A 14,656-nucleotide genomic window follows, 5' to 3' on the forward strand; every position below is an offset into this window, starting at 1 on the left:
TACAACCCCAGCCCTCATAGGGTTTTTTTTAAAAAAAATAATATTTATTTAATTGGCAAATAAAATTATATATATTTGTTATATAATAACATATTATTTTGAAGTTTTTTTGAAATAATTTTAGAATGGCTAACCTGAGCTAGCATAGGCATTACCTCACACACTTCTTGTTGTTTTGTGGTAAGAACACTTAAAATCTACTCAATTTTCAAGAACACAATACATTGTTATTAACTGTAGTATTTTTGCACGTGTGTGTGTGTGTGTGTGTGTGTGTGTGTATGTCCAGTCCTTTTTGTTTTTCATTTTGAGACAGGGTCTTGCTAAGTTCCCAAGGCTGGTTTCAAACTTGCAATCCTCCTGCCTCAGCCTCCCAAGTTGTTGGGATTACAGGTGTATGCCATTGCACCTGGAAACTATAGTCATCCCGTATATGAGGTGCTGAGAATCAAACCCAGTGCCTCACACATGCTAGGCAAGCGCTCTACCACTGAGCTACAACCCCAGCCCTCATAGAGTTTTTTTAAAAAAATAATATTTATTTCATTGGCAAATAAAATTATATATATTTGTTATATAATAATATATTATTTTGAAGTGTTTTTTTTTGAAATAATTTTAGAATGGCTAACCTGAGCAGTAATTCTTTCTTTAACTTATTCCTCCCTAGGGTTTTTTTTGGGGGGGGGTGGGGTGGGGGGAGGGTAACAGGGGATTTGAACTCAGGGGCACTCGACCCTGAGCCACATCCCCAGCCCTATTTTGTATTTATTTAGAGATAGGGTCTCACTCAGTTGCTTAGTGCCTTGCTTTTGCTGAGGCTGGCTTTGAACTTATGATCCTCCTGCCTCAGCTTCCCAAGCCGCTGGGATTACAGGTGTTAATTAATGGGGTTTTGTGATTATATCATAGGGTTTATGAATTATTGATATATATATAAAGGGTAAAGCAGTGCCTTGAATAGTAAAGACTCAATAAATATTAACTGTTATAACTATTCCCCTTGCAACCTGGACCACTTTTCTTCTCCAGTTCCCTTGGCTCTGGCAGTGACATGACTAGTCTGCCAATAACATAGGTTCAGAATCTTGGGATCAACTTTGACTCATCCCTTATCTCACATAGGGGGAAGAGCTAGATTTGAATTCTGGCATAGATTTCAGTTGTGTGAACTTGCATAAGTTACTTAGGCTCCTTGAGCTTCATGTTCCTTATCAGTGACATAAAGAGGTTATAACTTTCACCATAGGGCTCTTATAATAATGTAATAATAATAATATTTGTAGATTAATAATATTATCTATCTCTGATAGTGGCATTAGTATGCAATTTTTCTTCCTTAAATGTGCTAAATTATTTATGATGAACACAAATTACTTGGAGAACAACAGTAATGCCATATATTCTCCTTATCATCTTAATTTAGCCTTTATAATAACCCTAAAATTAAGATTTTATTTTACAGAAGAGAAAACTGGCATAGAGGTTGTACTGATTATCTGAACTCAGCTCCTGAAATGGTTGGTACCTGATTATAGTACCACTTATTTTTTTTTAATTTTTGCCTTTTTATTGAGATCCTAGGTTTCTTAAGGACAGAACCCTTGTCTTATTCTCCTTGTATCTTTTTCTTCCATCTCCGTGCTTTCAGCAGAGCCTTATGTACTACATGTCCTTAATAGTGTGTTTGAATGGATTAGTCTTTTGGATGACTTGCCTGTTGTTCTGACATGATGCAGTTATCTTGCTGGTGATGCCTTTGAGTGGGCTCTTGACCCTGGGCCCAAGGATGGAGGACAAAGATGCTTGGGGCCATAGAGATGAGGGAACCAAGCCTCCACCCTGAAAGGACAGTAATTCTTCTTGTCCACTAGAGGCCGCTTTAGGCCTGGTTTTAGAGAGCCAGCAGGGTTGCTAGATAACTCAGCTGACCCCACCCCAGGAGTTATTCATTTCCAACACCAAGTCTATCCTAGTTCCCAAAGCCCCAGAGACAGTCTGTCAGTGCCTTCCAGGTCAGTTTCTTCCAGTAGATCATCATATTCTTGGACCTGGAATGAGCTCCAGAATAAAAGTTGCTGATGGCAGCTAAGATAGCAGGAGTGTAGTGGCAGGTTCCAGTTGCCCCTCAGTTAGCCAAATCCACAAATGCATATCAAGCACCTCATTGAGTGCCCTCTGTGTACCATGCAGCCTGCTAAACTCTGGAACTAGCTTGATGAATAAGACAGACTTTGTTCCTGCCCTCCCACGTCTTAGGATCGACCGAGGTATGCAGATAAATCTGTAATTATTGCATCGTGTGATAAGCTGCTAACATGATTTCTGTTCCAGGGTTAGTTCTCCCTGGGTCTCATTTCACTGTGGATTGTCCCATGGGACATCAATCTGCTTTAGGGAAACAAAACAAAGGTCAGAGGCAAAGAAAAGAACTTTTGCCTACATTGGAGAATCACCGCAAAGACCCTTCCTTTCTGGAGGTGAAAGGATTCCCAGTGACCCCTGGCAGGTCTGACACATCTGGGGTTGTAGTGGGCATTTGGGACTATCTTGATACAGCTTTTGTGCTCTCCTCTCTCTTTTCCCCAAGTGACTTAGGAGCTTTTGATTGGAAAGGGAAACAAATTCTCCAGATTTTCGGGATGTGACCCAGCCTGCTTGCTTCTCACTGATTTCTCTTTGCCTCTTTCTTTTCTTTGCTCCTTTTCCTAATATTATCTGTCAGTCAATCTATTTATCAAATGAATGTGATATTCAGGGCACTCTCTTTCGCCCCAAAACAAGAAGTCAGGGAAGTTAGAAGAGAGCTGGGGAGATAAGATAGAGTCTAGAGACAAACTGTCATGCAATGCAGCAATGTTCTAAGTGCAAGTAGATTGCTGCAGTCATTTCCAGGTAGGTCCCTGGGGGCTGAGGGGTCTTTTAAGCCTTCCCTCCTTCCTATTTTCCTTCCTTCCTTCCTTCCTTCCTTCCTTCCTTCCTTCCTTCCTTCCTTCCTTCCTTCCTTCCTTCCTTTTTGGAAGGAACTTCCAGGGTGAGTCTTCAATCTGTCCAGTGCTGTTTTCTCTGCAAGCAGTGTTCTAAGAAGAGACACAGAGGGGTGAAAATTTCTCCCTGCTCAGCTTGTCATTCCATTGTGTCTGAACTAGGGGCTCTGAGACCTATATGCTCAACATTCCTGAGAAGCAGCTTCTGAGTCAAAGCCCCAGAAACAGCTGAGACAGCTTCAGGCTGGAGTCTTGGCTATCTTTTCTTCTTTTCTGTCCAAAAGCAACTCCCTCCCTAGCTATTTGGATGTGACCAGAAACCTAAGCAGAGCCCTGGGGTAGGAGCCTGGATCAGCCAAAGTCTATAAAATGGATTTGATTCCTGCATCCCCTCTCAGGCTGCAGTCATCAGGTAAAGGCATGTGTGTACCCAGTGACACCCGTACCAGGAAGTCAAAGGGGCAAAAGAGATTCATCCTGTGCCTACAAGTTACAGCCTCCAATGCAGCCATTGTTGGGCTACCTCTGAGAGGGGGGTCGTAATTAGGAGTTGGCCTGAGTTAATATAGCAGCATTCCCCGGGCAATCTGCCAGCACCTCCTCACTGCCTGGGCGTGGGGCCCAGGACATGCCAGGGCAATGCCAGAGAGCTGACTCAGGGGGCGGCATAAAGGGAACAGAAAAACCCTTCCTACTCACCAGCCAAGAGGGGAGAGAAAGCTTTTCAGAGGCCCACTGTGATTGTTTTGTGGTGCCAGACCACCAACAGGTTCTGTATGTGGATCCATGGTTCTTCAGACCATGGACTTATGAGGCCACATATTTCCTGGGGTCACCAGCAGAAGGCCAGACCCCCAACCCCGACCCCCGCCCCACTCATTCCCTGAGTTCCCATCTTCCTGCAAAGACCTTTAGATGTGCAGTTCTAGGTTCCCCAATAATCAATACAGGCCTGCCTTTGCCACTTAAGGCTATGTCGTGGGCAAATCACTTACTTTGGTTTGACTTAGATTCTTTATATTTTAGGTGGCATGAATAATACCTTCCTGCCTTATAGGGCTGCAGCAAGGATAAAATAATGAGATAATGTCTATGAAGGTAACATGTATACTTATAAAGCATATTTGTAATAAGGTATCATTATTGTCATGATTAGTCCTGAGACAGGAATTATAGCCTCTGGCTCCTGAACCTCAAAGTCCTTCTCTTTGTCTTTTTTGTCTGACAAGTTTTTCCAAAGTTAGTGCTGAAATCCTAACCCTATTCTGAGTTCAGAAGCACTGACCCAGGTTCTTCTGCTTGGTGCCAGCTCAGGGAAGCAACTCCCACACCCCAGCTCTGCTAAACCAGTTTTCTCCCTTCTAATCAGACTCCTCCAGTCCAGTTTGCCTGCAGTGATGACAAAGGAACCTAAAATAGCACAGACTCTGCAAACACTGTTAGCAAATGGGCTTGGACTGCCTGTCACCCATAGGCCTGTCTGGGCACCCCAACCAGGTACAACCATCCACCCTCTAGGATCTGGCCTTTCTTTATGCAGCACCAGGATGACAGTGCCTTCTGTCAGCACTTTGGGTGACTGAATTGGATGACTACTTAGAAAGCTGACTTGCTAGAAGTGCCAAGAGAGGGGGCTTACTGCTCCCCCACCAGCTCTTAACTTGTGCACTCTTGGTCCCTCTCCTTACCCCAAAAGGACGGGTGAACTGCGCTAAGAGAATGTGGAGAAGCAGTTGTTGTTATGACCCTGGAAAGGGTGGTGGCCTCGGTACCAGGAAAGTCTGATTCTGTGAACCCTGCAGCCAACAGGCCCTGGCTTGTCATTCCAGTTATAGAACCAGTTTGGCGTGCAGCTGATGGGGTGCCTCCCTGTAGGGTACTGGGTCTGGCTAGGCTCTGAGGCTTTTCCTGGGGCCTTCATATGACTTACCCGGGTGGGAGTGGTGGCTGCTGAAGCCAGATTGACTGAAGGAAGCTTGCAGCAGGGAGCCATAGGTAGGAATGTAAGTTTGAGCAGGAACATTATTCATTGCTGAGCCCTTCGCTAATTCTTCACATTTTAAGCAGCTGTTTCCAGGGGGCACAACTCTCCATCCTTAGAACTTTCTCAAACACTTTTCTTTTGTACATGTGTTCCTTTCCTAGGTGGTTTCTTTCTTTCTTTTTCTTTTTTCTTTTTGGTACTGAGGAGTGAATCCAGGAACCTTAACCACTGAGCTACATCCTTAACCCTTTTTATATTTTATTTAGAGAGAGAATTTCACTGAGTTACTTAGGGCCTCGCTAAATTGCTGAGGCTGGCTTTGAACTCGTAATCCTCCTACCTCAGCCACTGGAACTGCTGGGATTAAAAAGTGTGTGCCTACATGTCCAACACCTAGGTGGTTCCTGTAAGAATGACAGATAAGGACTGGGATTGTGGCCCAAGTGGTAGGGTGCTCACCTAGTATTTGTGAGGCACTGGGTTCAATCCTTAGCACCACATAAAAAAGTAAATAAAATAAAGGTATTGTGTGCATCTACAACTTTAAAAAGTGACAAATGAAATTTGAGTTAATATCAGAATCCCAAACTGATAGACTGTTGGTCAAATTCAGCTCCTAGATCTATTTTTGTTGATATGCACAATTTTAAATGTGAAATTTTAACAACAAAAAGAATCCAAATTTCAAATATTGTGTTTTTTGGTTGGTCTTTCCCAGAAGCAGATCCTGTAACAAGGCTTCAGTAGCATGTAGCTTATTTGGAAGTGGATCCTAGGAAACTGAAGTAAGGAAGTGGGGAAGTGAGACAGAGAAAGGAAGGAAAGCAGTTAGTAAGGGTGAGTTATCAAGAGAGTTACCATATGGGCAACTGGAGCTTAATTCTCCTGGGAAACTCTGGGGAAGGTGGTAGGAGGACATGTACCTCAACATTATCTCATCTAAGAGGCAAGGACATTGAAGTATTTATCCACCAAACCCATCAATCATTGGTTAGAGACTGTTACAAGTGGAAGATGGGCAGGGTAGTACTGGTGGTAAATCCTAGAGAGCTTGCAGTCTGCTGTGCTGTAGGGAAAGTGGGCCCCAGAGACCAGAGGCAGCTAGCACTGACAGCATGCTACAATATAGATGACCTAGCAAAATGGGTCCTCAGTTCTCATTTGACAATGATTAGTGGGAACTGAATAGCTATTGTCCCTTTGCACAAGGCAAGCGCTCTCCAGTTTGCTGTAGTCTCTTCCCTTCCCTATTATCATACATGCCACCACCTTTCTTCTTTATATTACCTGCTTAGCCTCTGGAATGCTTGTGCATTTGTGAACCCTGGGTCATGTCTTTGCATAGGCTACTTCACAATAGTTCTATGTCCCAATGTTTCTAATAGTTTGTTTCCAGCATTCCATAGGACAGCTAGCCCACTGATTCCATAAAATGTTGACTAATTATTTCTGTTTCTCTAGCCCCATGCTCTGAATTATTTAATTCCCTGAGTCTTGTACCACCTTGTCTCTTTGCTGTTAAATATACATATGCATCATTAAAGCCAGATCTTGACATCTATTGCCCCAGAGTCATGCTCAAAGTACAAAGGGATATAGATATTATTTCTTGACTTTTGGGCTTCTAAATGCATGGGTCCTGGTAACTTAAGGGATTTTCAGTAATAATTTTGTGATTTTTATCTCCTAAATTGATTTTGGAATTCATCCAGGTGATGTGGCACACAACTTGGGAGGCTGAGGCAAGCCTGGGCAATTTAGCAAGACCCTGCCTCAAAAAAAAAAAAAAAAGGTGGGGGGGGCTGAAGATGTGTAGCTCAGTGGTGTAGCACCACTGGGAGCAACCTCCAGTACTGCTGGGAAAAATTTTTAAAAAATATTTACCATTACTTCCACAAATATATATAATCACAGATGATAGAAACACACTGTTATCTGTCTATTCTTCCAGACTGAAGATTTTGGAGGTCAGAAAACCTGTTTCCTTCCAACACTGCTGGATCTCCACAGCCTAGCAAAGTGCTGAACATATAGTAAGTACTTAATGAATTTTTGTTTGATGGATAGATAGATGATGATGGATGGATGATGGATGATGGATAGAGGAGGAATGATCAGAGCTATGCAGACAAGCACTATGCAGGATGTCCCTGGAGACAGACTGGTACTTAATCTGACTCAGCTGCTTGCCAGAGTGAGGAGGAGGAGGGTGAAGGAGATGAGGTGGTTGAACTATTCCAATTTAACTCTCTCTCTAAAGGCCTGTGCTTTTGCAGATTTCCTAGACTTTGTTAAATCCCATGCGCTACTTTCCTTCAAACCAAAATCACTGGATTAGAGCCCTAACTGAGGCCATGAAGCTGCTTGTGAGTCACTGCACAGAATTGCTGCATCTCCTTAGGGCTCAGACAGTGCACACCTTGGCTTGAATTCCTACCCCAAACCAAAACCCCACCCAGACCTCTGTCATGACCTTGTTCCTGACACCCCCTCTCCTTACCTAAAACTTTGAATTCAGGGCCAACTCTGATCATAATCACAGTTGCTTTTTTTTTTTTAATATTTATTTTTTAGTTTTCGGCGGACACAACAACTTTGTTTGTATGTGGTGCTGAGGATCCAACCGGGCCGCATGCATGCCAGGCGAGCGCACTACCACTTGAGCCACATCCCCAGCCCAATCACAGTTGCTTTTATATCTCTGATGTCAATCCCAACTCTGATTCCCATTTCCACCTAGCCTTGGTCCAGGTACATCCTCACTTCTGATGCTAAGTACATCATACTAATCTGTGTTTTTTTCCTTTTCTTTTTTATTCTCTTCTTTTCTTTCTTTTTTTTGCTAACTCTGAATCTTTCACACACATTATTTTATTTGACATTTACCACTCTAGGCACTCTATGTAATCATGCCCATTTTGCATATGAGAAAACTGAGACCCAGTGTGAAAAATGCCCAGCATCACATTGCTAGTAATGGAGGTACCCAGACCAGATTCAGATCTTTCTACTGTAAATTAGTGCTATAGTTGTATGGATTGCTGAAGATTCCCATATAGGTCCCTGTTGCCACTGGGGCAGAGTGATCTTAGAAAACCAAATATCTCAGGGTACAAACTAGTAATGTTGATTCAGGTCGGGTATCCCTGCTTATAAAATCCAATATCCAAAATGCCTCAAAATGCAGGCACATTAAAATGTTGTATAAAATTGCCTCCAGGCTATTTGTATAAGGTATATATGAAACATAAATGAATTTTGTATTTGGACTTTGGTTCTACCCCCAAGACAAACATTCCAAAATCTAAAAAAATCCTTAAGTCCAAATCACTTCCGGTCTGAAGGATTTTGGATGTAGCATGCTCATTATTATTAACCTTAACTCAACTGGCGGTATACCTCAGTAGAACTCAGTAGAACACTTGCCTAACATCTTGCAGGGCCCTGGGTTCCATCCCCAGCACTGCAAAATTAAATTTTTCTAGTTTAATTTCTTTGCAACAAGCAGAATGCTAATAAGCTCTCCATATATTATCCATCTAATCCCCAAACAATGTTATGGAGTTTTGTAGCCTCACTTTACAGATGAGGAATCTGGTTTATAGACGTTACTAAACTTTTCCAAGGTTGCACAGCCATCAAGAAGTAACTCAGAATTTGAAACGGAGTCTCTATGACTTTCAATGCAGATCAATTCAACGTTTTCAAAGAAATGGGGTGGGATAAGAGGAAGCCACTAGGAACCTGGGTATTCTTCCAACTAGGTTACTAACATACCTTTTGAGCCATACATAGTGCCAAATTCCAGGGTATAGTGTTTGATCACCAAAATTCGGGTCAAAAATGAGTCAGGCCTTGGTAGGACTGACTCACTGTGGTGTCTGTCAGCTCTAAAAAGAGACAGGAAGCCTCATAAGGCAACTGTGGGCTGACTGCTGCAGAGTGGTTGAAGGTCCTACAAGCATCCCACCACACATCCTTCGGGGGTTAAACATGGAAACTCATGTGACTGCTAAAGAAAAGATTGAAAATTATAATTCATTTTTAAAATCAGACCAGCCAATCCCCATTGTTTCTCTGTCCTCAGCCCTAACGAAGCTCCATTTAGTCAACCTTGTTATCTTTCATCTCTGATCCTCACTTTTTATCCTTCTCTCATGTGGGCAGATTTTCTCTGTCTCCATTCCAATCCTCATCCCCATCTCAGTGCACATTTCTGAATGCTTTTGCTACTGTCTTCTCATATCCTGTGTTTCTAAGTCCAATTCTCAGAGCCTGGTAGATCCTCATGTCATGAGGTCCCTTTTCTGACAATTTTTTAAATGGTAAAATACATATAACAAAAATTTACCATTTAAAAATGAATGTGTATGTGGGCTGGGGATGTGGTTCAAGCGGTAGCGCGCTCGCCTGGCATGCTTGCGGCCCGGGTTCCATCCTCAGCACCACATACAAAGATGTTGTGTCTGCTGAAAACTAAAAAAAAAAAAAAAAAAATATTAAAAACTCTCTCTCTCTCGCTCTCTCTCTCTCTTTAAAAAAATGAATGTGTATGGATGTATGTATTTAATTATAGAATAGAAATAACATAAAATTTACCTTTGAAACCTTTTTTCTTCTTTTTTTGCAGGGGTAGGCATATGAGTGACTGAACCCAGGGGTGCTTAGCCACTGAGCCATGTCCCCAGCCCTTTTGATTTTTTATTTCGAGACAGGGACTCACCAAGTTGCTTACGGTTTTGCTAAGTTGCTGAGGCTGGCCTTGAACTTGCAAGCTCCTGCCTCAGCCTCTGGAATCTCTGGGGATTACAGGTATATGCCACCACACCTGGCTTACCCCCTTTTAAAATGCATAGTTCAGTGGCATTTAAGTACATTCACACTGTTGCACACCCATCACCATTATATATTTCTAATTTTTATCATCATCCTAAACAGAAGCTCTGCACTCATAAATTAATTCCCTCTCCCACTCACCTACCCTATCCATAACCACTATTCTATTTTCTAACTCTATACATTTGTCTATCCAAGGTATCTCAGATTGAGTGGAATTATCCAATATGTGGGCTTTTGGGTCTGGCTTATTTCACCTTCTCATAGTGTTTTCAAGGATCATTTACATTGTGGCATGTATTAAAATTTCTTTCTGTTTTAAGGCTGAATAATACTCCATATATGTTTATGCCACATTTTGTTTACCATTCATCCATTGATGGACACTGGGTTGCTTTTACTTCTGAGCTATTAGAAATGATGCTGATATGAACATGGATGCACAAGTGCTGTTTGAGGCCCTGCTTTCAGGGCTTAGGAGTGGAATTGCTTGATCATATAGTAAGTAATTCTATGTGCATTCTTTTTTCTTTTTGCCATGCCAAGATAAAACTCTGGATCTTGCACATGCTGGGCAATCACTCTATCACTGAGTTATACTTCCAGCCCTTCGTTTAACTTTTTACAGAACCACTAAACTGTTTTTCTATAGTGGTTGCACCAGTTTACATGCCCACCAGCAATGCAGAAAGGTTCTAATTTCTCCATATCCTCATCAATACTTGTTCTTTGTTTGGTAATAGCTCTTCTAATAGGTATGAGATTGTGTGCAAGGTCCCTTTGGAACATTATGCTCCAGAAGTCTGAGTGTTCCACACTCCTTGGGTCTGCTCCTCCTCTCAGGGACTCCACTACCCTCTCCCAGCTCTGAAAACTGAAATTTCCCAGCAGCAGCAAAATCACTATGGCACATGAATAGCCAATATGCTTTTCTCCTGCACCCTTTGGTCTCTTTTCCAGGCTCTGAAGAGCTGCCCATCTCTCTGCCTTTTGCTCACATAGAGTGGGACTAAGAAATGACACAGAGTTTGGGAAGAACACAAGCTCAATTTCTTTCGGTTCACAGCCTTCTGAGCTCCTTTTTCCGTGTAGTCTTCCAGAGCAGAGGCAACTGTGTTGACACCCTGGGGACCAGCTCTGACTCTGACCTGCCAATGACCTTGGAACTGGAACTAGAATGGCATCCAGAGCCTCAGGCAAAATTGTTTTTTGGTTCCATCAGAACCCACTGGAATATCTTATACTCCTCAGCAATAGCCCCTAAGCTATTTGAATCAGGCCTCCCTCTAGTTCCTTCCTTTGGCAAGGCTTATAGTTGATGGCTTGGGTCTTCAAGACAGACCCTGGGTGTGGTGATTCACCTCCTGCATGATCCTTGTGACTATTCAAGGGGAACTTGGAAACCTGGAATTTTGGTCAGAATTCCCTATTTATATTCCCAGAACTCAGGCTCTCTGGGGCAACATTTGTTTATATTGTCTAAAATATACATCCTCTTCATGAACTCCTGATGTCAAGAGTAGAGTATGTCAAACCTGTCTCCCATGTCTGCATCAAACCTGGTCCCAATGGGCTGCATACATCCTGGGCTTTGCTTCAAACCAGGCCTCACTCCTTTGTTTAAAGGTTTGATGTAGCTCAGTAGTAGAGTACTTGAGAGGACCTAGGTTCCATCCCCAGCCCTGAAAACAAAACAAAACAAAACACCTGATGTGGGCTGAGATTGTAGCTCAGTGGTAGAGCACTTGCATGTGTGAGGCACTGAGTTCAATTCTCAGCACCACATAAAATTAAATAGGTAAAATCAAGGTATTGTGTCCATCTACAACTAAAAATATTTTTAAAAAAGCACCTGAGGCAAATTTCTCTTTCTTTTAGTCACTTTTCTCTTTTCCAAAAGCAGGTGGAAAAATATCTTTCTGTATTTCACAAAAGAGAGAACAGAGGCCTACAGAGGGAAGCAACTCAGCTAGGTTCACAGATGGAGTCAATGACCAAGCTTGGAATGGAAGAGTTCTCTGACTCTAAAACCACAGTATTCACCAAAGGAGCCACCCTCTTCCTTGAGAGGAAACTCCAGGTTTTGCTCAGAGATATAGCTTTTGGACTTGACAGGTGCTGTTGAAATTGGGCAGTGAGGTTCTCTATGCCTAGTTTTTCCCACTCTGACCCATAAGTTTACTGCCATTAGAATTAGGATTTCATGGCATAGACTTTTATAGAAATTTTCAAGATCCTGTCTAAAGCACAGCACATGACCCTCCATATTTGGTAAAGTAAGAACTCTTAAAGTTAGCAAAGATGACAGCTGTACAAGTTCTCGTCTCTTTCCTTGCACTCTAACTTCTCTGCTGGATACCCTCTCATTTCAATTCTCATTCCCTCTACTGTATCCAACCCTGTGGTTTTATTGTTTGCCAATTCCCTTCAGCCTAAGCCCAGACAAAATCCAAGACATTCTCTTTTGCTTCCCATGTCAACTAAGTCTGATGAGAATTTTCAGATTTACTAAAAAGCTTATACATACCCTTGTTCAAGAACCTACAGTAGGGCAACCCCTACCAAGTCCCCTCTTGCCCTGTGGGAGCTATATCTTTTTTCTTCTCACTTGAATAAATCCTACTCTTTTAAAGACTTTTTGTAATCCAATCTTATGCAATCAATTTGGTATTGGGGATTGAACCCAAGTCACTTTACCACTGAGCTACATCCCTTGTCCTTAAAAAAAATTTTTTTTGGGGGGGCTTGGGGCTGTGGCTCAGTGGTATAAAGTGCTCACCTAGCATGCATGAGGCACTGGATTCAATCCTCAGCACCACATAAAAATAAAATAAAGATACTGTGTCCATCTAAAACAAACAAACAAACAAATTAATTTAAAAATTTTTTAAAAATTTTGAGACAGTGTCTCTAAGTTTCTGAGGGTAACCTCAAACTTGAAGTCCTCCTGTCTCAGCTGCCTGAGCTGTTGGGATTACAGACATGTGTATCACCATACCCAGCCTCACCTTACCTATTTGTACTTAGCTTCCATTACATTGCAATTTAAACTTTCCCTAATAGGACTAGACTTCTTATTTTGTGTGTGTGTGATATTCAGTTTTTACTGTAACACATACCTGAGATAATCAGTTTAAAAAGAGGAAAGGTTTATCTTGGCTCACAGTTTTGAAGGTATCATTCCATGGTCAATTTGCTTGTTGCTTTTGAGCCTGTGGTGAGGCAGCAAGTCCTGATGGGAGCTCCTGGTAGAGGAAACTGCTGATTTCCTGGTGACCAGGGAGCAAAGAGACAGAGAAAGGGACTAGACTTCTTACTGCTTGTGTACATATGCATACATATACCACAATTAAACACATCCAAAGTTTATTCTTCATAACATGTAAAATATTTATTCTCAGCCTCATTTTTTTTTTAAAGAGAGAGTGAGAGAGGGAGAGAGAATTTTTTAATATTCATTTTTTTTTTTTTTTAGTTATCGGTGGACACAACATCTTTGTTTGTATGTGGTGCTGAGGATCGAACCCGGGCCGCACGCATGCCAGGCGAGCGGGCTACCGCTTGAGCCACATCCCCAGCCTCTCAGCCTCATCTTTTTCTGGGAGTATTGTCTGACTGTGGGACTACAGATTGAACCCAGTGGTGCTCTGCCACTGAGCTATATCTCCAGCCCATTTAAAAAAAAAATACTTATTTTTTAGTTGTAGTTGGACACAATACCTTTATTTTATTTATTTATATGTTTGCTGAAGATCGAACCCAGGGCCTCGCATGTGCTAGGCGAGCACTTTACAGCTGAGCCACAACCCCAGTCCCTTATTTTTTATTTTGAGATAGGGTCTTGTTAAATTACTGGGATTACAGGCCATGTGCCACCACACCCAGCGATTTTCTTCTTTTTTGAAAAATGATAATAGTCTATTATATGCATACACCCCAGTTTTTAAAAATTTTTTTTTAGTTGTAAGTGGATACAATACTTTTATTTTATTTATTTACATTTATGAGATGCTGAGGATTGAACCCAGCACCTCCAATGTGCTAGGCGAGCGCTCTACTGCTGAGGCACAACCCCAGCCCCTATACCACAGTTTTTAATTCATTAATCTATTTAGGATATTTGAGTTGCTTCCACCTCTTGGCTATTATGAGCAGTGATACAGTGAACATAGGTATGCAAATATCTCTTCAAGACTCTGCTTTCATTTTTTTGGGATATACATCCAGAAGTGGGATTGCTGGATCATTTGGTAGCTCTAATATTTTGAGGAATTGCCATATAGTGGCTGTACCATTTTATAGTTCCAATAGTGCACGAGTGTCTCAATTTCTCCACACCCTCAAAAAACTCATTTTCTGTGTTTTTGTGTTTTTTTTTTTTTTTACAATAGTAGGCATTCTACTTAATGCCTTCTTAGTTGTTATTTCTAGTAAATTTGTTTTATCTTCCTAACCAGATTTCCGACTTCTTTTTTTTTAAGCATTTTTTTTTAAAGAGAGAGAGAGAAAGAGAGAATTTTTTAATATTTATTTATTTATTTTTAGTTTTCCACAGACACAACATCTTTGTTTGTATGTGGTGCTGAAGATCGAACCCGGGCCGCACACATGCCAGGAGAGCGCGCTACCACTTGAGCCACATCCCCAGCCCCAGATTTCAGACTTCTTTAGAGTAGGATCTTATCCTGTTCTGTGGGTCGTCTGAACTTAGCATGTGCTAATTGTGCCTTAGTTTTTTTTTTTTTTTTTTTTGTTTTGTTTTGTTTTGTTTTTGGCACTTGGGTCTTGATAAATTCTGAGACTGGCCTTGAACTTGTGATTCCCCTGTGTTAACTACTAGGATGACAGA

This window comes from Callospermophilus lateralis, chromosome 15, assembly GCF_048772815.1.
Source record: "Callospermophilus lateralis isolate mCalLat2 chromosome 15, mCalLat2.hap1, whole genome shotgun sequence".
In the NCBI taxonomy this organism is placed as follows: Eukaryota; Metazoa; Chordata; class Mammalia; order Rodentia; family Sciuridae; genus Callospermophilus; species Callospermophilus lateralis.